This window comes from Rattus norvegicus, chromosome 12 (assembly GCF_021556685.1).
Source record: "Rattus norvegicus strain SHRSP/BbbUtx chromosome 12, alternate assembly SHRSP_T2T, whole genome shotgun sequence".
NCBI classification, from domain to species: Eukaryota; Metazoa; Chordata; class Mammalia; order Rodentia; family Muridae; genus Rattus; species Rattus norvegicus.
The window spans coordinates 35,255,081-35,278,936 of record NC_141545.1 but is presented as its reverse complement, the minus strand read 5'-3'; the positions used below and the strand labels follow the sequence as shown (position 1 = coordinate 35,278,936).

Below are 23,856 nucleotides of genomic sequence, written 5' to 3'. Positions count from 1 at the left end.
GAAGAGAAGCTGAGCTGGATGGCCAAGACGCATCTGACTAGGGACCCGAGCAGCAGGGCCGCCTTGGGCCGGGTCCCCACAGGTCCATAGCCAGGCCGCTCGGGCTCCGGGGTCCCGCAGCGCAGGCCGAGGCTCACCTCAGTGTTTCGACTGCGCTGAGAACTGGCTCGTGAATTCAATTTCACTCCACAAGGGGGGTCTCCGGTGTTGTGTCCCCAAGCACGGAGAGCGCTCTGGGGACTCCAGCTGGGAGGCTGCGGTGGGCTATCGCGCGCGGGCGGCTGCGGGGCTGCGAGGTTGCCGGGCCCGGGGCGCGGGTAGAGGCGGCGCGGGGGTCCCCGGGCGGGTGGCCAGGCGCGCGTGGGGACCCGGGGCGCGTAGCCTCGCCGCCCCCATCCCGCGCCACGGGGCTTCGGCGCGCGCGCTCCGCCGCCCAAAGTTTGCGGGGCGCTGCGGCTCCACCCCAGCCCGCCCCGGCTCCCCACGCGCGCCCGGCGCACCGCCGGTTCCGGAGACGCGCGGCGCTCGGGGCGGAGGGCGAGCGGCGCGCGGACGAGGAGGCGCGGGCCCGGGGCGGCTGCATCCGAGCGCACCCAGAGCAGCGTGCCCCGGGCTGGAGCTGTTGCTTCCTAATTTCCCTCTCCCTCTCTCCCTCTCTCCCTCTCTCTCTCTCTTTTTAAGCCCCACCCTTCTGGAGTGACAGCTGTGCGCCCCAATCCGCAAAGTAGGTCCCACCTTCCCGGTTGCGGGGCGCTCAGCCTCGCAGTCGCCCTCTCTATGTGCTGTAATAGGAGGATGATGCTCAAAGGAGGTTGTGGACACCCCGTCTGCCCCGCGGAGCGCGCACCAAGACCAGCGATGGTGTCCATGCTCACAACAGGTGTGGAAAGGCCATCTGCCCTGTGTTCTTAAAGCCTCTGGCTGTAGGCAGCCGTCAGGCAAGGACAGCTCAGGACCCCTAACATAAGCCGAAGTGTTCCGGCGATCTCTTGATTGTGACCCGGGGATCCCAAAATGACCCCCAAATTCCTGAAAGATTTCCACCCTGGTTCCCCGCTGGCCTTTGGGCATCAGGAAATTGGCATTAAGGAAGATTGTTGCAGTGAAAGGGTAATGGGTACAGCTCTCCTCTCATGCCTTCCGCGGGGTCTCTAAGGCAAACTCACACCAAGCTACATAATTCTCTTGGTAGCTAGCTAGTGTCCTGAGCCGAAGCCCTCCTCACTGCTCCACCGAGGCTCGGAAACAAACAGATTCTGTGGGGATTCAGAGAGGAAACCCAGCGTCAGTCCAACGGGTGAATTCACTTCTGCGGATTCAAAATGGGTTGGGTTAGTTCATTCTCTCTTTGCTGTGACAAAATACTTAACAAAAGTAACATACGGGAAAGAGAGTCCGTTTGGGCTCACCGGCAGGGAAGGTATGTGATAAGTTGGTTAGTTTTTGTCCAGTGACATGAGCTAGAGTCATCTGGAAAGAGGAAGCCTCAGCTGACTAAAGGCCTCCATGAGATTGCACGGTAGGGAGCCTGTGGACATTTTCTTGATTAATGATTGCTGTGGGAGGACCCACTATAGGCAGTACCACCCCCAGGCTGGTCGTCCTGAATTGTATAAGAAAGGAAAGCTTCAAAAGCCGTGGAGAACAAGTCAGTAGGCAGCATCCCTCTGTCGCTTCCGTGTGTCTGTTCCAGCCTCCGGGTCACTGCTCTAAATTCCCTCCATGATGGATTTAAACTGTAGGGTGAAACCAACAGGTTCCTCCCCAAGTTGCCTTTGATCTTTGTTTTATCACAGCAAGGACAGCACAAGCTGGTCACATGACATCTGCAGTCAGGAAATGGGGGCGAGGGCGTGGGGCTGGTACTCCACACGCTTTCTCCTTCCTATTTAGTCCCGGGCCTCGGTCCATCCATGGTAGCACCCACATTCAGGGTGAGTCTTCCTCTTCAGTTAAATCTTTGTGGGAACACCCAGGGGTGTGTCTTCATGGTGACTCTTAACCTGGGACATGATTAACTATCCAAAATCTGGCTGAGGAAGCAATCCATGTCTGGGAGCTACAAAACTATCCCTAGCTTTATGCATTTCCAAGGAAATCCAAGAAGCTGGGTCTATTCTGCCAAAAACAGTCCAAAGGCCTCTGTCTTTCTGGGTGTCCTCATCTTTGGGGTGCCAGCTCCTGCTTTATCCTGTGTGCTTTTCTTAAATTTTGTCTTTTTGATGTTCTGTCTCTCTGTCTCTGTCTGTCTCTCTGTCTCTGTCTCTCTCTCTGTGTGTGTGTGTGTGTGTGTGTGTGTGTGTGTGTGTATGTTCTGTTTTCTATAAACTTCACAGAGTTGGCAACACAAAGAACTTGGTTGAAATGACTGCTGTGCCCATCCCTCAAGCCGAGGTAGCAAGGCAGGCAGGACCCCAGGCTGCCTTACTGACCCTTTCCCCAACTTGTGAGGGAAACGGAGGTTTCATCTCTGGCACACATTTCTCTGAACGACCCCTCACAACTAACCAAGCTTCCCCCTTTATTTCTCAGTGGCTGATCCAATTGTGTGTGTTCGGGTATTTTTTTTTTTAAAGATCTATAGTTGTTGCGTATGTGAGTGCTTTGCCAACATGCATGTAAATACACTGTGTGTGCACAGTAACCACAGAGATCAGGAGAGGCCAAACCCGGGGAACTGGAGTTACAGACAGTTGTGAGCCACCGTAGGAGTGCTGGGAATCGAACTTTCAGTACACTGCAAAAGCAGCCAGTATTCTTAAACCATCTCTCACCATCCCTAAGTCTTTTTTTTTTTTTTAATTTGGTTTTTGCAGCCCTGGCTGTCCTGGAACTTGCTCTATAGACCAGGCTGTCCTGGAACTCGAAGATCCACCTGCCTTTGCCTCTGCCTCCCGAGTGCTGGGATTAAAGGGACGAGCTACCACTGCCTGGCTCCAGTCAATTTTTAGAACAATCCTTAAGTTCATTTCCTAAAAGTTAATGGCCTCTATTTTTTTATTTTAAAAATGATTTTACCTTTTTTCCCCCCTAAATCATTTTCCCCCTGAATCGTAAGCAGCAGGTGACTCTTTAAAGGTATATCACCGCACAAAGCTTCTCTCCGTCCTTAAGATCAAAGAGTCTAGCCACTGCCTGGAATTTCTTTATGATACGTAGTTATCTGGCAAACATTTTCTCTTGTTCAAACTGTGCAGACCCAATGAGTGGCAAAATAAGAGGTAAGAACGAACCCCCCCCTCCAACTCTCTTCATGGGGTGGTTGGAATGTGTGCGCCCACTCCTCTGCAGGCAATTAGCCGAGCTAATGGTGGGGGAGCCATTCTTAGGAAGGCCTGCAAGCATTCGTGGCTGCCTGCCAGGTCCTCGGCTGCAGCCTGGTGCCAGAGGGGCCCCCTTCCTTTTGGATCCACCAACCCTGTCACTCTCGATGGTCAGAAGCGTGCTTTCCTCCAAGAATATGTGTTTCATCTGCAAAGCTATAAATCACTTGGAAGCCAAATTCTACCGATGATTAAATAGCGTTAACTGTTCATGCTGAGTGTGCGAAGCTCAACACTAGGGGGGCGGGGGGAGTGTTTTGCCGTTTATACAGAAAGACGCCATCCTCCAGCCGGTATTTAATGAAATCCCAGCTATGTCGGAGATCTGGTAAAGACAGCAAGGAGGTTGGGTTCCCAAGACCCCTGGTGAATGTCCACCATTGCATGCACTCGGGCCCATTTTGTGCGCGAAGACGTTACAGACACCAGAGACCACACTACGTAAGGCTGAATCCCTCTCCCTCCATCCTTCCGATGATACAAGAAGAGACTCAGGCGAGGACCACTGCGAAGCATCCTTTGAACAATTCTAGTGTGTTTATTTCAAGATGGCATAGCTCGGTGGTAAACACTGCTCGCCTAGCACGCATGAGGGTTCGGTCCACAGCACAAGTGGGGTGAAGAAATGAAGTAAAACGCAGAGGGCTTGCCATTCCGCGCAAAGTGCAGCGCCTAGCTGGAATTCACTCGCAATTTTAACATTATTAATATTTGTGCTTTCAAACACACACACACACACACACACACACACACACACACACCTCTTCCTTCAGTCGTGTCTCTTTTGAAATTCGGGAGCGTGGGAAATTCTAAATTTGCAAACTGGCACCAAAGAGCCCTGGAATGGGCAGTCACATGCCCCCAAACTTCCTTTTTAATATGACTCCCTAGATTTCAAGATGCGTTTATGAAATCAGTCAGGGACAGATCATTCCATGACCTCTTTGGTGAGCAGAGACAGCAGCCATGAGGCACACTGTGCTCCAGAAAGGGTGCTATGTAGGTGGGGGCGGGTCCTGTCCATCTGTCAGTCAGTCCTTCCCAGCACTCAGGTGTCTGGACTTTGCAGCTGACTGACTGATATAAGCGCAGGTGCCAGAGATCTCCTCTAAGTTGAGGCAGCCAATGGCCACCTGTGGCTCTCCACGCTGCACCTGCCTTGCTATGGGACTTGTTCTAGAAGCCGTGGCTGTTGTAGGCTGGTGGCGCCCCCTTGAGTCAGCAGCCCAGCATGGAAGCCTTCGCCTTCTGCAAGGAAATTTGGCAGGAAACCAATCAATGGTCGAGTAGACTCCCCACAATCCTCCATTCTTCCCTGTGCCTGTGTTCTGATCTACACTGTTCTTGGCTCTCCCTTCTGTCTGTCCCTGACTCACTCCTCCCAGGGATCCGGGCTGTTTGAGATTTCTCACGTGGCCCTGTAAGTGATCAGAGCATGGGCCTCTGATCCCCATCACATGCTGATTTCCAGAACAGAGCAGAAAATCAGATCCCCAACAGTCTCCCTGAGCTCACATGCAGGACCACTTAGATAAACCCTGCTTCCTGCCTGAAGGCTTCGTCAGGTGACAGGTGCCTAGACCCAAGCATGTCAGTGGGAGATTATATGTGGCTTTCAAGAGGAGCCCAGGACACCTCTGGGTGACCCTCCAACCCTACTGTTCTTCCTGAGGGTTCCAGCTGAAAGCAGGGAGACAACCCCTCCCCCCGATTCTTATTTTATCACAAAGTCTGTGTTTGCTTGGCACACATGTCGATCAGTATGAGATGAAGCCAATGTGATTCCATATGGCAGCAACCACATCGGGGCTCCCTGGATGGCAAGAGATGAGGTGGAATTATGCTCACTTGGGAAGACTTAGAGTTAGTGTGCCATGATAGTGTATTGCTAGAGGGCCACCTGTCATGGCATCCTGTCAGAGTGCCACGATTGCAGGCTCTGCTGGCACTAGTGGAGGAACCCTAATACTCTCTCTCTCTCTCTCACCTTTTGGTCTCTGACATAAGACTGACTAGCTCTCTCCAGATAAGTGATGTGCTTCCACAGGGTTCCCACACTGGCTACTGTGACACTGACAGGCTCAGGAGTCTGGCTGATCCTGGGATCTGTGTTTGTTAGTCATTTCCATGTCTGAAGCCAACAAGCCCGTTTGGAGAACTTATCTCCTCCTTGAGGCTGGAAGGGATGTTTTGCAAGCTGGAGGGGGCCGGGGGGGGGGGGGGGGCTGGAGCTGGGCCACCTTCTGTGAAGCTGTCCGTCAGCACGGAGGAGCTAGGAGATCAGCCAAAGCCCAGCTTTTCCCAGAACAAGACAGCAGCTGCCATTTCTCCAGCTAGTGGGTCACAAGTACCAGCGAGCCCCGACACGGAGGAGGCCTGAGCCACAATCGGGTAATGAGTCCAACATTTGACGAGAGTCGGAAGGATCAATTCGTCTCCCTGGCTAAGCGTCCAAAAGCCTTGATTTCTTTTGTCTGTTCAATAAAAACCAAATCTTCTAATGGGCCTGAAAGGCTTCTCGATTTGAGGGAGATCTCACGACCTAGCACGGGATGCAGGCTTACCAGAACGCAAACCGATCCCCCTCATCCCCATCTTTCACGTCAAAAAACATCACTTGCGAAATGGATATGTGGAGAGTTAATCCTGCCCTGGAGGAAGGCTTAACCGTCGCCGTCACAAAGAGGGAAGTTCCAGCCACCAATTTGTGAGATTCCAACATCAAAGGCAACTGTAACCGCGCCACGTTGCGGCCATTCGCAGTGTGAGGCTCTGGGTGTGTTTCCTGGGTATATTTGGAGTGACTTTAAAGGAGCTTCTTGGGAAGAAGCATATCGAAGTGATGAGGCTGAAATTCGTTCTCACTTAAAGGGACTCCATGTGTTGCACAAACCTTCCAACACCACCAAGTTAATAACAGGGGCTTTATAGTTTCCCTGTGGAACTGTCTTCCCCCCCTACAGAGTAGTCATCTGCATGAGATTTGGGATAGAATGGTAAGGACGCACCTGGTTGGCCACTTACTCAGCACTGACCTGTCACTCAAAGTCAGGATGGCCCCACCCACCCAGACACCTGCTCGTCTTTCAGGAAACCTCTATCAAGTCTGCACCAGCTTTTCATTTTATCGCAGGGTCTGTGTTGGCTTGGCGCTTAAGTCAATCAATCTGGGAGACATGCAGTATGACTGCACAGCCAGTGGCTCGTAAACTCCAGTCTGACTTGTCACACGAGTGACGTCAGTCTCAGGGGGAAAAAAAATTGACCGGGGAGTAAAGACTCGCGCCGGGAGTTCTCTGGGTCCGAAAAGAAAATAGATTTGCAGTGACCAAGATTGCAACTGATGGGTGACTTCTCTTTTTTTTTTTTAAGGATTTATTCATTTATTATATATAAGTACACTGTAGCTGTCTTCAGATACACCAGAAGAGAGCATCGGATCCCTTTACAGATGGCTGGGAGCCACCATGTGGTTGCTGGGAATTGAACTCAGGACCTCTGGAAGAGCAGTCGGGTGCTCTTAACCACTGAGCCATCTCTCCAGCCCGGGTGACTTCTCTTAACGGGGACAGAGACAAGCAACCATTCAACCCAGATAGGGTCTGCCAATGTCAGACGGCAGAAATGATTCTGCCCAAGACTGGTTTGTTGGGGATCCGTGTGTTTACCGTGGTTATTCTCTTGAGCATACTTGACTCAGGGACTTGCATCCGTGCAACAATTCCCAGATCAGAACCATGAGAACTCCCATGAAATTTGTAGATCATCGAGTCACCATCCCCAACCCCAGACCCAGCCTTAGGTCGTCACTGCTTACCCTCTTGAGAGGACACCTCCTAGTTCTTCTGACTTTCCTATGACTTGGGTGGGCCCTCTTCTTCCTTCCACGATGGACGCAAAAACTACATTACACTTGCTTATGGGAGAGGGAGTATAAGAGATAATTTAAACATTTCCCCAGGTTTAAAAAAAAAAAAAAAAGCAACTCGGGTATATGTCACTATTGCTATTTTAATGGCACCAAGGTAGTGAGGGGCCAAGCGGGGGGCAGGGGCGACTGTGTCAACCATTTCCTTTTACACAGCTGGAGAACACAGCTGTGCTTCTCGGTGGGTCCAGGGCACCCAGATGGCTTGGGCAGAGGCAGCAGGTGCGGCGACGAGGCACATCGGTGGGCCTGCAGTGCCTCCTAGTGGTAGCACGTGGCAGTTCAGGCACCTGCTTTCTGTCCCAGGGAACAAACGGAGCAACATCTGTCATAACCAGCATTTGTTCTCCAACACTTCCCTTAGTCAAGTTAGACACTTATTTTAAAAATTACAAAGGTTTCTCACCATCTCCCCCGAGAAAATAAAGGTAGCCAAAGCTATGAAGATTATAGAAACCCCTTGCAAAACCACCAAAGACCTGTAAATAAGAGCAGTAATGAAAGGCATCCAAAGATTACAAAGATGATTCTCATGGCTGTTAAGACTATAAAGAAATGGATAATAAAAAAAACAAAAACAAAAAAAAAAGATTATAGAAACCCTCTGTCTAGGCCCCATGGAGGGACAGAAAGGTCTTTACCCCCAAACATAATGCAGGCACACGGCTCCTGGGTATTTACCCCAGGAGGCTAAGTCAATATAGCCTATATGCGTACATCAACATTCAATGCCGCACCATTCACAACGGCCAAGATATGTAAGCAATACAACGGAAGGATGGATAAGGGAAATGTTTATACACACAATAGAATTTTATTCGACCATACAGAACACGGAAACTGTACCGTTCGCAGAAATGGAAGCGACTGGAGAAAATCAAACTGAGAAACCTAAGCCAATCTTAGACGAGTAAGATGTATTGTCTCTCTATTGTGGTTCCTGGATTTCGTGTAGTCATAAAAAGCCATGTGTGCCTACGCTGAAGGAGAGCGGAAGTGAAATTATCTAGGAAACAAAAAAGGAGGGACAGAAGGGTCAAGAATGGGGAGGGGTGTGTGGGAGAGGGTTGGAGATGAGATCGCGGTACTGAAAACAGAAGAATACTTTTAAAAGAAAAAAAAAAGGCATCGTGGAGGTGATTTGAATTTCTCTCAAGTTTGCCCACACGGGAGCTCAGATTTGGTTGTTCGTTGACTATTGTTGCCTCACAACAAGTCACAAGAACTCGGAGGTGTCCTCTCAGAGGGCATCTAAGTGATAAACAGCGGCTGTGGGCGGGGGCGGGGGCGGAGGCGGGGCTGGGCTGGGCCTGGGGTGAGTCTGGGGTGGGGGTGGGACTGGTGTGGGGGTGGAGCTGGGAAGGGAAGGGTTGGGGGTGGGACTAGGTGGGGAGGGGCTGGGGTGGAGTTGCACTTGGATGGGCTTGGGGCTGGGGTGGGGATGGGGATGGAGGTGAGTCTGGATTGGGGTAGGGGTGGGGCTGGGTGAGGAGGGGCTGGTGGTGGGGGACGGCGTCTCAATGGTCTATGAGTTGCGTCGGGGCTCTCATGATTCTGATATGGGAATTGTTCCTTATGCTTTGCACTGATGCAACAACTTCATAGTTGCATACATGCCAAGCAACTAACGATCTGCAAACCTGTTCGGAGCCCAGCACTACTCTTTAAAACACAGATAACTCACGTGAATGAAACAAAGAACTGCTTCCTGGAGCCATCTTTTCTAAGAATCCTCACCCACTGGGAGGGGGCAGGGGTCTCCTTCACAAAGATACTAGTCCCACTGGTGAGGGCTCCTCCCCATGACCTCACTCCCTTCCAAAGCCCTCTCTTGATGCCCTCCTACTTGAGGTGGCAATACCCGCATATGAATTTAGGGGAGAAACGTATTAGGCCGACGGCACCTACTTTCCAGCATCAATGGGTCCCTTGTGAAACCATTAAAGTGGTGGGGGCTGAAATCACGGCAGACTCAACACAGGGAGTATGGGAGGTGCTGCAGACCTGTCCCAGATGTGTGTGAATTTGTATGTGAGGTGCAGGTGACAGCTGTCTGACGTGGATGAGGGTTAAGGCTACTGACTATGACCAGTTAGAACAGAATCTGGAGACCACTGAAAAGCAGAAGGGAAGCCTAGACTTCCTTCGTGCCACCTTTGTAAAACACTGCCTCACAAATTCACCTTGGGACTTCCTGGCAAAACTGGCCCTTCCTGGTCATCCTTTTCAGTTTGATCTCCAAGCAGTTACTTGTGTCTGGCTGTTATCGGCAGTGTGTTTTAAATGAACCAAAATCCAAGCTGTTGGGTTTTTTTTTTTTTCCCTTTCTTTCTTCTTCATTTTCTTTTTCTTCGAATCTGGCGTTCCTGGAGGGGAAACTACTTTGGAAAGAAATTTGGAAAATTCCATTATGAGAAAAATCTGGGCTTCGAGTATACATATTTAGCAAATATTTTTCAAACTCTTTCCAAAAATCAGCCTTCCAGAAGTTCCCAGATTGGCTGGAGTTTCTGAGCCAGCACAGCTAGGGTTAACTACACATGCTCCCACCTGGAATGCAGCTGGCTCTGAGTGAGGAAAGGGGAAAGGGACTGTATGTCTGGGTATAAAATGTATGCTTTCCTCTTTCTTTCTTCCTTCCTTTCTTTCTTCCTTTCTTTCTGTCTTCCTTTCTTTCTTTCTTGTGCTCAATCTGAGCGCCCGCCCTCCTGAGCAGATGTCTGACTTTGTAGGGTTGATAAATAAACTCCTGTGTGTCACCAGTGCTCTTATTAGGGGACAAAGAGGCTTGGATGGAAAGGCTGTCAGCCACTCTGGGACCCATGTCACCTCATTCCCTGAGTGCTGTAAGTCACCTCTGTCTCCCCACACACACCTTACTTGGAGAAATCAGCAGTGAGTTGGGTCCTCCTAACAGAAGATAAACTACTTACTGTTGTCTCTGCTCATAGTGGGGATTCTGTATCTGCTTTGGATATAGCACTTGGGGGAACATAAATCATGGGGGGGGGGCAGGGTCAGTCGATAAAGTTATTACCTTGAAAGCACAAGGACCTGAGTTTTAAATCCCCATGAACTTACACACACACACACACACACACACACACACACACACAGAGATACACACACACAGATACACACACAGATACACACACAGATACATACACACAGATACACACACACAGATACACACACACAGATACACACACAGATACATACACACACAGAGAGAGATACACACACAGAGATACACACACACAGATACACACACACACAGAGAGATACACACACATAGATACACACAGAGATACACACACACAGATACACACACACAGATATACACACACATACAGATACACACATATACACACACAGAGAGATACACACACACAGAGATACACATACACATACATACGCATATACACATACACACATATCCATACACACACATACCATAAAACAAGCTGGATATGATGGCATATGCTTATAATCCCAATACTTGTAAGGGGGAGATGGGTAGATCTTTAGGGAGTCACTGGTCAGCCAGCCCGGCCTCTCTGCCAAGTTCCAGGCCATAGAGAGATCCTATCTCAATTAACAAGGCAAACAGTGCCTGCAGCGTGACAATTGAGCCTATTGTACTCCATACACGTAAACATCTATACACATGGACACTCCTCACAAAAGAAAATTATAAATCGGACTTGATCTTCCTCCGCCCCAAAGCTTCCCACGCTGCTTGGCCTTCTCTATGAAAAGCCAGAATTCTTGACAGTGTTCTCCAAGGCTGTGTGACCACCATCCACATCCTAGCCTTATTCACAACCCACAGCTTTTGCAACAGTTTCCTATGCTAGGAACACCGTTCTGTCAGCCACCTCTGTGGTTCACTCAGTTCCTCGAGGCCTTGGCAGAACGAGCCTCATTACAAACGCCTCCCGGTGATCTGTTAAATAACCGCTCTGTCTTGTACTGTCTAATCCTGGGTTGGATTTCCTAACAGGAACCAGCGTTATTCATTGCGGATGTGTGTCTCCTCAGAGGTCTGGGATCTCAGGTATCCCCCCCAATTGAGCTTTTGTCTTTTGCATTGCCAGCTCTGTTCTATGTGCTCAGAGCACTACAGAACAATGCTCTTCTAACATGCATTAAGGAATGATTGGGGCTGGCCCTTCCTCCCCCTGCCTTGGCTCCCTCAGTCTGAGCAGGCAGGTTGCCTGTGCCGGGGCTGTGTTTCTTCTGCTATTCTGTAGCTACTGTCTCTTGGGAGAGCAATTGTCCAACTTACTGAAGAGAAAGATACACCTGTGCCTGACGTTGAGTCCATCAAACCTCTGGTATCTCTGAGGGGAAACTGAGGCAGGGGATTTGTGTGTGTGTGTGTGTGTGTGTGTGTGTGTATGTGTGTGTGTGTGTGTGTGGTGCATTCATGTGTAAATAACTTTTGAGTATCTGTGACCAAAATCTGGGATGGAAAAAATTCAGGTTGGAATGATTTGTTTTGGTCCCTGGATTGAGAGGGCTCCGTTCACAGCCCTCAGCCCCTTTGTCTCTGAGCCCGTGGGGAGGTAGAAAGTCATGGTGGATGTGACATGACATAAAATGAGAGATATGGCAAGGGACACTCACCTAATGGCAGAGACAGATGGCAGAGAGAAGAATACAGAATGGGATGGTGACATTTCCTGTCACCACTCACTATGTACCCCCAACCTGGCCTTAAACTCAAGCAATCCCCCTGCCTCAGCCACCCTAGCACCAGAATCAAGTCCTGAGCTCTCAGGCCCAGCTCACCAAGTCAGTTGCTGGATGGACTCAACAATGAGTATTCCGGGCCTCAGCTGCTCTGGTTTTGAGTCCCGTTGACCGACAGAGAAACAAAACCCAAAGAAGGACAAACAGCAACAATGGGGATGGGGCATCTGTTGGGAGAGCCAGGATCTCCTCATTTGGGAGCCATTCGCTCCCAGGACTGGTGCCCTGTGCTCCTCACAGGCAGGTGAGTCTCTCTCTGCAACTTCCTGCAACACAGCTCTTATGTAAACACCCCAGCAACACTGTTTTAAAACGGGGCGTCTGACACTCAAGCTTGAACTTACAGCCCCGTCAGCATTTCCCAACTGCGCAAAAAAATGAGGACTCAGCATCCGACACACACCTGCCGCCCCTCATCACGGAGAAGACACGATAACCCAAGGTGTCTGTTCCTTTTCCAGATCTTGGTGTCTTTTATGCAAGGGGTGGGGGGTAACGGAGAGAGAGAGAAACTTTAATAGCAGCGAGGAAACAACAACGAAAATTAAGGTTCTTATTTCCAGTTTCAAGATGAGTTCGTTAACAGGTTGGGACTGGAGCTCTAGCTTCCTGGATGAGCAATCTTGGTGTTCACTTCCCAGCCCGACTCCCCTCCCCCCGACACTGCCTACCCCAAGACAAATCAACATGGTACTTTGAAAACCCAAGCTAGCTTTGACCTTGCACAAGCCCGGTAAGCTACATCCAGAGTCAGACAGGGACCCGGATGGGGAAAAGCAGTTTTGTAAAACACAGCACCGTCCTGGTAGAAAAGCCATAGTTAACTGTCGCTCTTCCTGACTATTTGCTCCAAGCTGGGAGCCACTCGGAGCATCCTTGGCATGTAGACTAACGGTCTAGTGAGCTGCGTGGTAATGTGCTCTACATGCTTCAGAGAACTAGGAACAGAAAGATGCTCGGGGAGTTTAAGGAACTTGGTCACAGTTGCACAGTTCTTAATCCAGCCAGCATGAGGCTTCTCTCTAGGTCCCTTGGCTGTGTTGCTTCAACATTGAGCCGGGAAATGACCAGCTTTGGGGAGTCTCAAAGCAAGTGTGAATGTGAACAGTCCCCAGCAGGACTCTTGTACTGGAATTTAAATAGGAAGAGGTGGATTCTGAGGGCTCTGACCTCATCCATGGCTCCGGTCCGTCCCTTGATGGAATCAAGATATAGATACCGTCATACCAGGCTGGTAAGAAGCAGGGGGCAGCTGCAGTAAGCAGACCACTGGAGCCTGGGGGGCGGGGTGAGGGGCGTGTCTCAAAACAAAGAAAACTAAGAATAAACTCAGAGCCTATGAGATGGATCAGAGGGTTAAGGTGCTTGCTGGCTAAGCCTGAGGACCTAAGTTCAAATCCCGGAACCCAAGTCCCGGTGGAAGGAGAGAACAGACTCCCATAACTTGTCCTCTGATCTCTACCCACATACACACACTATGGCACAGAACTGTTTCACACAAGTAAATACATTTTTAGGCACTGAAACACTGCCAGCAGTGGACGTGCATGCCTTTAATCCCCACACGTGGGAGGCAGCAACAAGGCAGAGCTCTGAGTTTGAGGCCAGCTAGGACTATAGAGCGAGTTCCAGGACAGTCAGGGCCACACAGTGAAACCCTGTGTCAACTAATGAACGCACTATGTCCTCCGATGATTGGCAAGAGGAACCCCCCCCAACTCCATTCTCCCTAGGGGGCTTCTGCCAGTATTCATGTGTCTAAATGGATATTCCTCACTGGCCACCAGCACAGTGGCCATGCACCACACAGTGACATCTGGAACTCTGAGAGAGTGGAACTCACGTTGCTTGCTGGGAACCCACAAACTCCATGTGCTGACGACCTCGGGCAGAGACAGATACATCTCATGGGAATGATCCCAACTGAGGGTCCCAAGGAGAAGTCCTAACAGCAGGGTCCTCAGCTGAGGCCCCATGAGCTTACAGGGTTCTCCTGTGTCTACTAGCAAATTGCTGAGGCTCCTAAAGGCTCCCCAAACAGAGCCCTGGGTGTCACGGGCAAGACAGCCGACTTGACAATGTGAGTCTCTGAGTCACAGACCCTCCCTGAGACCATCAAAAAAATAATAATAAAATAAAGTTGCTTTACATTATGAAATCAGTCTGAACTGCCACCTGGAAGAAGACTGTAGGCTAATAATTTAGAAATCTCTGTGACCAGAGTTTGGGGGCAGTCATCTGGGTGAGCCTGATATGTGCTATGTATGCTGGGAGTGGTGGGAGAAAGACCATTTTACCAGAAGATGCTGTGCATGGTCACTGAAGCGATGCATTCTGGGTATCCACAAGCAACAGAAATCCTAGAGGGGAGAGTGAATGTCGGGAGTCCTGAGCACAGTCAGGCAAAGTCTAAAATGCAGATGTTCAGGAGTTCTGGGCATCTTGTAGATAAAGAAACCAAAACCCTGAGAAGGCTGCCACACAGACAGCACCCCTAGAGCAAACCAGGTCCGTGCACAGCACTCTGAGGCAGTGTTTCTCCGTCTGTGTGTCTCAACCCAGTCACAGATTGAGAGTCACAGACTAAGTCGACGGGGGTCACCTAAGACCCCTGGAAAACACAGATTTTTACATTGTGAGTCATAATGGTAGCAAAATTATAGTTATGAGGTAGCAATGAAAATAATTTTATGCTTAAGGGTCACCAGCCCATGAGGAACTGTATTAAAGGGTCACAGCATCGAGAAGGTTGAAGACCGCTGCACTAAAGCAAGCCAAGATTATTACAGGTTCCCCAGAGCAAACCACAGCTAGTGCAGCAATCCAGGACTAGTAACACAGGTCTCCTGATACCCAGGATCCCAGGTTTATTCTGTCTGCCACAGACACACCGTATCATTCACACACTGCACATACCACCTACATAGTCCTCTCTAGGGGTTGGGGATTTAGCTCAGTGGTAGAGCGCTAGCCTAGCGAGTCCAAGGCCCTGGGTTCGGTCCCCAGCTCCGGAAAAAAAAAAAAAAAGAAAAAAGAAATAAACATAGTCCTCTCTAACTGGAAGAGATCTCATCTCATGATGCTGGACTCCCAACTTCAGAGCAAGGGGGCCTACAGTAAGCCCGAGCAATTTCTACTCATCCCTGATGACTTCCGCCCCACCAAACCATCAAATTGGCTTTCCCCAATTCTCCTAAGATGAGGTACTGAAACAGACAGGTACCCCAAATCTCTTTCCCTATTAGAGCAACTTAGACCACAGGCGAGTGTCAGCTACCAATACAAGACACTGCTCTTTCTCCAAAACAGTGAATTTGCTTTTTGTGCCAAATATGAGTGACCAGGGCTCAGGAGCACAGATTCCGGTTGCTCCTGAAACATGTTTCAAAGGGCTGGTGCTTTTATGGTCTTTTTATAGTAATAGGACAAAGAAAGTCATTAGTGACGCACCTTTAGCAACATTGGTGGAATCATCAAGCAAGCAGGCTACATACAGCAAAGCAGAGAAGTGTCTTACGTGGGTCTCAAAAGCTGGCTAACGGGGTTGGGGATTTAGCTCAGTGGTAGAGCGCTTGCCTAGCGAGCACAAGGCCCTGGGTTCGGTCCCCTGCTCCGAAAAAAAAAAAAAAAAAAGAAAAGAAAAAAACAAAAAGCTGTCTAACGACTTTCTTAGCCTTTCAGTTGGTGGAAGCTACGGAATCTATAGTAATACTGTTCAAAGGTTGTACCTTATAGCCACAGGACATTAGGTCAGATACGGAGGTAATTGTGACCTTAGATCTGTGCCATTCCAACTCTCCACAGTCAGGAGGTCCTGATCTGGTGTAAGGAAATTTCAACACAGATTGTGCTCAGCTTTTGGGGGCTGTCAGTTCACACAAATATCTACCCATGCGCACCTTGTATCCTATAAGGTGCAGCTGGAGCATGAGGCCGTAAGTGAGCCTATACTGAGGTTGACAGGGATGTGCCCCAGAGGTGTCAGATAAAAACATCTGCATGCATGTGAGGGTGGCCATGAAGGCTTCTTGCACAAGTTCCTGACAGCGAAAGCAGAATGTGTGAATTGTTAACAGACAAGTCCTGCCAGACCTTTCTGAGTCTGGTCATAGCCCTGCCCAGCCAGGAGAGCAGCCGTGTGACCTCCATGTTTTACCTTCTTTCCTGGGCTACAGTAGCTGGTCTAGGAGATGAAGGGAGGGTGGGGGACAGTCACCAGCAGCCTCTAAGAACCTTCAGGCTGGCACCCAGAGGTGAGAGTCTGTTTTCCTTTGCCAGAAAGGCAAACACCAGGGCCCCTGTGGGGACAAGACCTGAGAGAGGGCTGCTCATATTTGACAAATAAAAGAAGACAGTTCTAAGGAAGCCCAGAAGCCTGGACATGCTTCGGGCTCATGACAAGTATTTGTCCTGCACGGGCACCACACAAGCAGTGTCATTTTGCATCAGCAACTGACCTCCTCCAGGAGCAGGCGCTGACATTTCATTGGCACTGAAAAGTACAATCGTGACAAACACTTGATGTTGCTGGTGGCTTTTGCCATTTATCTGGGAGTCTAGCTCACATTACATCTTCTTAAGAGCAGAGGACTCATTCATTAATTACTCACGGAGCACAAGTCATTATTGTCCTTAATTGTCACATTGAGGTTGCTGTTGGAAGTGTCTTCCTCTGTCAACATGAAACAGATTTTCCCTTCCGTAGTTTGCTCGGTACCATTTTTGTTTTTTTGTTTTTTTGTTTTTTGTAGGGAAGCATTGCCCCGCATTGCGGATGCCCAACTGACTGTATTTTGACTTTGTTTGGTGTTATTATATTTTATGTGTATGAGTGTTTTGGATACCTGTGTTTATGTACGCACAGTGCCTGAAGAAGCTAGGAAAGGATGCTGGATCCCTTGGAACTGGAGTGACATGTGAGCTGCCGTTGTGGGTGCCGAGAATCAAACCCAGGTCCTCTGCAAGAGCAGTCAGAGCTCTTAACCACTGAGCCATCTCTCCAGCCTGTGGGTGGATGGGTGGGTTTCATTTGTCTTCTACCCTGATTCTCTGCAATAGTTGACTCTTTTCTTCTCGGCGCTAGTATGATTCCCAGTTGTGTGACACATTTTGCTTCTTCTCCCTATGTGACCCACCTGCCTGATAATTTAAGAGTTCATCTTCCCGTTCGCCTTGAAGTACCCTGGGAATGTGGCTCCCTCGTTTCCACACATATCCGAACCTGGATTCCAGCCTCAAACCCTGGACACGTGGCTCCATGTCAGTCCAAGGAATTCTTCCTGTGAAGAATCCAAGTGGGATTACAAGCTGTCTGTTGGGTAGACATCCTCAGAGCAACCTTACATTTCCATCAGTAAAGTGTTCGCCTTGCAGATGTGAGGTCCTGAGTTTGTCCCCAGAACCCACCTAAAAAGCTGGATCTGATAACATGTGCTTATAATCACAGCCCTGTTGTGTGGTGGACCATTTCACCTCAGACAGAAGTGTATCTGCTTTCTGGCTTAGTAGACATGATAGTTTGAATAAGAATCCCCCTCCCCAAGGGTTGGGGATTTAGCTCAGCGGTAGAGTGCTTGCCTAGCAAGCACAAGACCCTGGGTTTGGTCCTCAGCTGGGGGGGGGGGGGATAAAAAAAAAGAATCCCCCCCCCGTATGCTCACATGTTTAAATGTTTGCTCCCAAGTTGGTGGAACTGGTTGGGAAGGATTCTGAGGTGTGGCCTTTGAGGAGGTGTGTTGCTGTGAGTGGGCTTTGAAGTTTCAAAATCCCACATCAAGTCAGTCTGGCCCTCTCTTCCTCCAGTTTGCAGATTAGATGTAACTCTCCGTTAGTTCTCTAATGCCACGCCTGCCTGCGTGCCACCATGCTCCTCCTTGCTACCGAAGTCATGAACTCACACTCGGAAACTGTAAGCAAGCCCTCGGTTGCTTTCTTTTATAAATTGTCTTGGTCCTGGTGCCTCTTCACAGAAATACAACTACTGTACTAAGACAGTACATTACCTGTCTCTGGGAAAGAAAACCCTTAGGAATAATTTAATGATAAATATCAATCTTTACCATCTATATGGACTAGGACTCCAAAATATACACTATTCAAGTCCATCCCCTAAGGGAGGCTATGATTTCCTCCTGCAGGAATACCATGACGGCCCTTTGGGAAGGCTCACAGCACAAGGGAGTACTAATAGCCTGCATCTGTGAGGTTGCTTTTCCTCACAGGTAGCTTTTCTTCTGGCCGGAGTTGCTTGCGGTGTGAGGCTAGGGTGTGGTCGCTTTCTGTCCTCTGAATTGAGATTATAAATAATGTGCTCAATCTCCTTAAAAGACTGAAAACCCATGACTCTTTATAATCCTGGTCTGGGAGCCGAAGAGTCGAATCAGCTACTAAAAGCACTTGGCTGCTCTTCCCGAGGACCTGGGTTCAATTCTCAGCAGCTCACAACCACTGAAACTCTAGCACTGGGAGGGCAGGGACACCCGATGCCCTCTTCTGGCCTCTTTGGGTACTGCATGTACAAGGTGCATATACATAATACATGCAGGCAAACAGGCATACACACAGATTAAAAAATAAAATCAATAATAGTAGTGATGATGATGATGATGATGATATCATGCACCTGTTTCCATTCATCTTCATCAAAGGAAATCCTAACTACAAACTCCACTGAGGGAAGCCCATCTAAAGTTAGGCTCCGGTGGATAATTACGGCTTTTTTTTTCTTTTTTTCAGAGCTGGGGACCGAACCCAGGGCCTTGCGCTTGCTAGGCAAGCGCTCTACCGCTGAGCTAAATCCCCAACCCCGAATTATGGCTTTAATACCTCACGTCAACCCACGTCAAGTAAAGAACTTTAAAAATTACATTTATTCATTTATTTACGTTAGGGGGAGGCGTATGCCTGGAATAGCAAATGCGGGAAGGTCAGAGAACAACTTGTGGGAGTTGGTTCTCTTCTTCTGTCACGTGACTCAAACTTGGACCATCATCCTGGGCAGGAAGTGTGACTACCTCACCGACCCTAAGGTTTCTTTTGTTTTGTTTTGACAATTTTTTTTAATCGGGGAGGGGGAGGTACCACAGCATGTGGGTACTGGAAATCAAACTCTACACGTCAGGTCTGGCGGCCAGCCACCTCGGCAGCCCGTTACGTAAAATTTCCCTAACCCACCAAGATTAAACCTCCAAGATTACTTGTTACAAAGGAGTTTCTTTACCCCTGAGTAAATCATTCTTTGCCGGGACTCAGCCTGGGCGCATAATCACGGAATATTTATGTGTTTCGTGGTGCTTTAATCAAAGCCATTTCTTGTGCTGTGGCTAAAATATGGGCGGTTTCTTCTGGAAGACTGCATTGTAGAATTTTAACAGTCACATTTTAATTCAACATAGACATCCTCCCCAAATTTACAAGTGTCATCAGCAAGCGCTGTGGGAGCCTGACACTGTCTAAGGACTTCATCCTGATTGGAGGCACAGCGGGCGACAGGGACAGAAAGCAACTTTCACTGCAACGATGGAGCAGGTAACTGGTGAGGTCAGCCGGGTCCCGTTGGTGCTGTTATTTTATTCATTACGCATTTATACTTCTGAGTCCATTTATTTATTCCTTGTTCCTCGGCAAATAGATGGAGGTGATGTTTGGTTCACTGAAAAGTGCCCTTTCCACCACAGCTTTGAATGCCTGGAAACACTGGCCTTGCTGAAGATGCAGCTTGTGGGAGAACCTTATTTAGAAGGGTGCGCACGGAGCCTCATGAATAATCTGGACCTTTGTGATTCTCCAGATGTGTCTCAAGATGCTAAGGGCTGCAGCAGATGCTCCCTGGTGCTCTACATCGGCAGGGGGCAGGCTGAACTTCCTCCGTCCTACATAACACCCAGCATCCTTTTCTCTCTTCTCGCCTTTGTCAGCCATGCCTGGTTTCTGCAGCTCCCTCCTGATGAGCCTCTTTGAGGGGATCTACACACTTTCTAACTGCTTCTTCATGGGTTTTCCTCTAGCCATGGAGGACGAGACCAGTGGTGGGCAACGATCCCCAGATGGACCATTTGCATGATCAGGCTGCCCAGTACTTGGAATTGAATCCTGAGGTGGCCTGTTTGCCTGCCATCTGTTCTGTGAGCCGAGCAATGGAGGAGGACATGTGTCAGGGAAGAGGCTGGAATGCACATAGGGAGCAGGCACTCAGTGGAGGGGGCGGGGCTCCCTGATAAAGCGTAGAAGTGGAGAAGTAGGTTTGCTGAGCGCATACAGTCTGCGTCTATCCTAGCAGTCAGTGGACAGGCAGAGGTGAAAACCAGACACATACACACCCATATTCTTGAGGTTTCTATTACACCTCCCAAAATAGTAGGTGTGTGTGTGTGTGTGTGTGTGTGTTAGAGAGAGAGAATGTGTATGAGGATATGTGTATGAGTGTATATGTAAGTGTGTGTATGAGTGTGTATGTGAGTGTGTATGTGTATGTGTTAGAGAGTTAATCTGAGAAAGTGGGTGAATATGTGTTTGAGTATATATGTGTGTAAAAGTGTGTGTATGTGTGTATATGCATGTATATGTGAGTGTATGAGTTGTGTATGTTTGTTAGAGAAAGAATGTGTATGAGTGGGTGAATATGTATATGAGTATATATGCATGTGTAAAAGTGTATGGGTATGTATGTGAGTGTGTGTATATATGTGTGTGTGTTAGAGAGAAAGTGTATGAGTGGGTAAATATGTGTATGAATATATATATGTGTGTAAGAGTGTATATGTGAGTGTGTGCATATGAGTGTGTATGTTTGTAAGAAAATATGTGTATTTGTGAGAATGTGAGTGCAAATGCATGTGAGTGTGTGTATGAGTATGTATGCCTGTGGTTATGGTGTGAACTTGTGTGAAAGAGAGTATGTGAGTGTGTGAATATGTACGAAAGAGTGTACTTGAGTGTGCATGCATATAGGTTAGTGTGCGCGAGTACGTATGAATGTGAGTGCGTGTATGAGTATATGAGTGCATTATGAATGGGAGAGCATGAGTGTTGAGAGCATGAGTGTTTGAGAACATGTGTGTGAGTGTACAAGAGTGTGAAATATGTATACATGTGAGTATGTGAGAGTATGCATGTGCAACTGTGTATGGTGTGGGGATGTGGGCATCTCATATAAGAATTAGTTTTTCCTGAAGTTTCTGTTACCTACAACCAAGCAACCAAAAATCTTCCCATGTGAAAATGACTGACTTCACTTGAGTATTTACAGAGATGACTGAGAAGGCTGGCTGAGAAGGAATGATTGCAAATGGTATCAAATCTAACCCTAACCCTAACCCTAACCCTAACCCTAACCCTAACCCTAACCCTAATAACGAAGAATGGCCATCACGCTGAGCTGGTGTGGTGCCGGGACTCGAACACAGGGCTCTGTGAATGCTACCAGCTGAGCTCCAATCCCATCCCTCAAATCCCTATGCACTGCTGTGCACAGAGGATATTCCATTGTCAATAAAAACAGTATATGATGGTTTAAGTTGGAAAAAAAAAAACAAAAAACAAAAGCAAAAACAGTATCAAGACAGAGACCCAAAGCCTAAATAACAGATTAAAAAAAAATTGAGCCTACAGCCTAGAAGGAGATACAGTGTGTCAGTGGGGGCGGCAGTGAAGCATCAGGGATCTGCTTATGTTCATAATGAGGATGATTCATTCCATTCTGACTGGACTGACAAAAACATAGGACACGATAGGACAGACCTTTGGGCATATTTTGGGACGGCGGAGACCCAACCTGAATGTGAGAGGCCTCTTCCTATTGGCTGAAATCTGAAAGTAGGCTGAAGACCAGCATTCCCGGATGTGTTTCCTGATCCATGGAGATGCGAACTAGAGCCGCTCCCCACCAGGATGGCCTCTATGGAGTTAGCATCCCGAATGAACCCACTCTCCCCGTGCTTGCTACTTGTCTAACTTTGGTGACCAGACAAGCAGCTTTAATGACAGCGTAGAGAGGAGTGAAGAGCCGCTCACCCATGGTGCCACAGTCTAGATCAGCCGTTCCTAACCTGTGGGTCGCAACCCCCACAGGGGTCACATGATGGACATCCTGCGTATCAGATAGTTATATTAGAATCATAGCAGCAGCAAAATTACAGCTATGAAGTAGCAAGGAAACTATTTTTATAGCTGGGGGTGGGGGTAGGGGGTCCCCACAACATGAGGAAGAAGAGTCAAGGGTTGCAGCATTTGGAAGGTTGAAAACCACTGATTGAGATGGGTCTAGACAAGAAGCTGAAGGAAGCAGAGAGGCACAAGAGCCATCAGATGCATGTCCCCTGTAGGTATATGGTAGAGATGGGAAATAGACCAGGGGCTGCAGGGCTGAGGGGGGACAGAGGAGGCTGCTGGGGGTGGGGGTGGGGCGCAACAATCACATTCTAGAAATCCATGGTGGGTGGTGGTGTTTATCTAACCCTCCTCTACTTTGCCAGGGGACTCCAGGGGACACCTGCCTATTCCACCCATGCCTGAATTTGCTGATGGACAGCTTGTTAACCTAGTGACGCTCTCAAGAGAGCCATACATGCCAGGAACTCCAGAGAGAGGAAAGCGATGTTTAGGGGGAAACTGGGGGATAAGATGGCAGATTCCAGTGGGAGTTTGTTTGTCAGAGAAACCCAGAGGAACACAGGACCCATGGGAGAAAGAAAATGGGTTTCTCACTGGCCCCGCATTCCAAGTTCAGAGAAGAGAAGGATGCTGGCACAAAGCCGGCCAAGGAACGGCTGTGAACAGATGCGGTGAGGCTGAACTATTGGGGAAAGATGAGCAGACGGGATGGGACAGATTAATGGGAAAGGGTAGGCTCATTGGGGGGTGGGCTGATTGGGGGGGTGGGCTGATTAGGGGGTGGGCTGATTGAGGGGATGGACTAATCAGTGCTGGAAGGGCTAGGTTGATTGGAGGATATGGGTTCGTTTGACCTATTGGCTGATTGGAGGGGTGGGCTGATTGGAGTGGGTGGGGTGACTGGAAGGGCTGGGTTGATTGGAGGATATGGGTTCGTTTGACCTATTGGCTGAGGGGAGGGGTGGGCTGATTGGAGTGGGTGGGGTGACTGGAGGGGGTGGGGCTGACTGGAGGGGGTGGGGCTGACTGGAGGGGGCGGGCTGATTGGAGGGTATGAGTTGGTCTGACAGATTGGCTGATTGGAGGAATGGGCTGATTGGAGGGGGCGGGCCGATGAGCAGGGAGGGGCTGATGTGGGGACATGGGCTCCACCTTCTGTGAGACTATAACTGGATCCTACCTGCAGGTCACACTACAGCCTCTCCATGCCCCTCAGATGTAACGAATGTCCTGCAAAGGAGGGATGACACGTGACTCTTGCCCACATGCCACTTCCGGTTCAGGTAAAGCTCACAAGGCCCTCTTCATCCATGCCAAGACCCACAGATTTCTCACGAAGCATCAAATTACTTACCTTCGAAAACTGAAAAGAAAGAAAAAGAAATCGGAGGACACGTCCTAATGGGAATCTAGGGCTCGGTTGACAGATAGTAGGCCTAATAAAGGAGGAGAAAAATAAACACAGCATTTACCCCATCTGTGTACCCCAAAATCTAAACAACCCCATGAATAGTTCACCCCCAAATTGTGGGACCAAGAAAAGCACCCTGGTTCCTGATTGAGTTAAGGCTTGAAACCCCAGTGACCCTGAAGGGACCAGGTCCCAGTTACCAGCCGCAGCCCTCCATAGATTTGTGGCCATCAGTCACATAAGGGAAATGCCCCAAGCCCCTCTACTGGTAGGGGACACAGGTCACATAGGCTCAAGACAGATCTCCATTTTAATGAGGTAGTTAAAGG

At 49.0% G+C, this 23,856-nt stretch overlaps 1 long non-coding RNA gene across 1 annotated transcript; it reads right to left on the bottom strand.

Moving 5' to 3' along the window:
- Positions 1–7,316: 7,316 nt before the first annotated feature.
- Positions 7,317–21,911, bottom strand: LOC148002306 (uncharacterized). The gene is made up of 2 exons (XR_015634955.1): positions 21,779–21,911; positions 7,317–7,548 (listed from the first exon to the last, which is right to left on the bottom strand). It is a non-coding gene; the product is annotated as an uncharacterized LOC148002306 (long non-coding RNA).
- Positions 21,912–23,856: the final 1,945 nt, after the last annotated feature.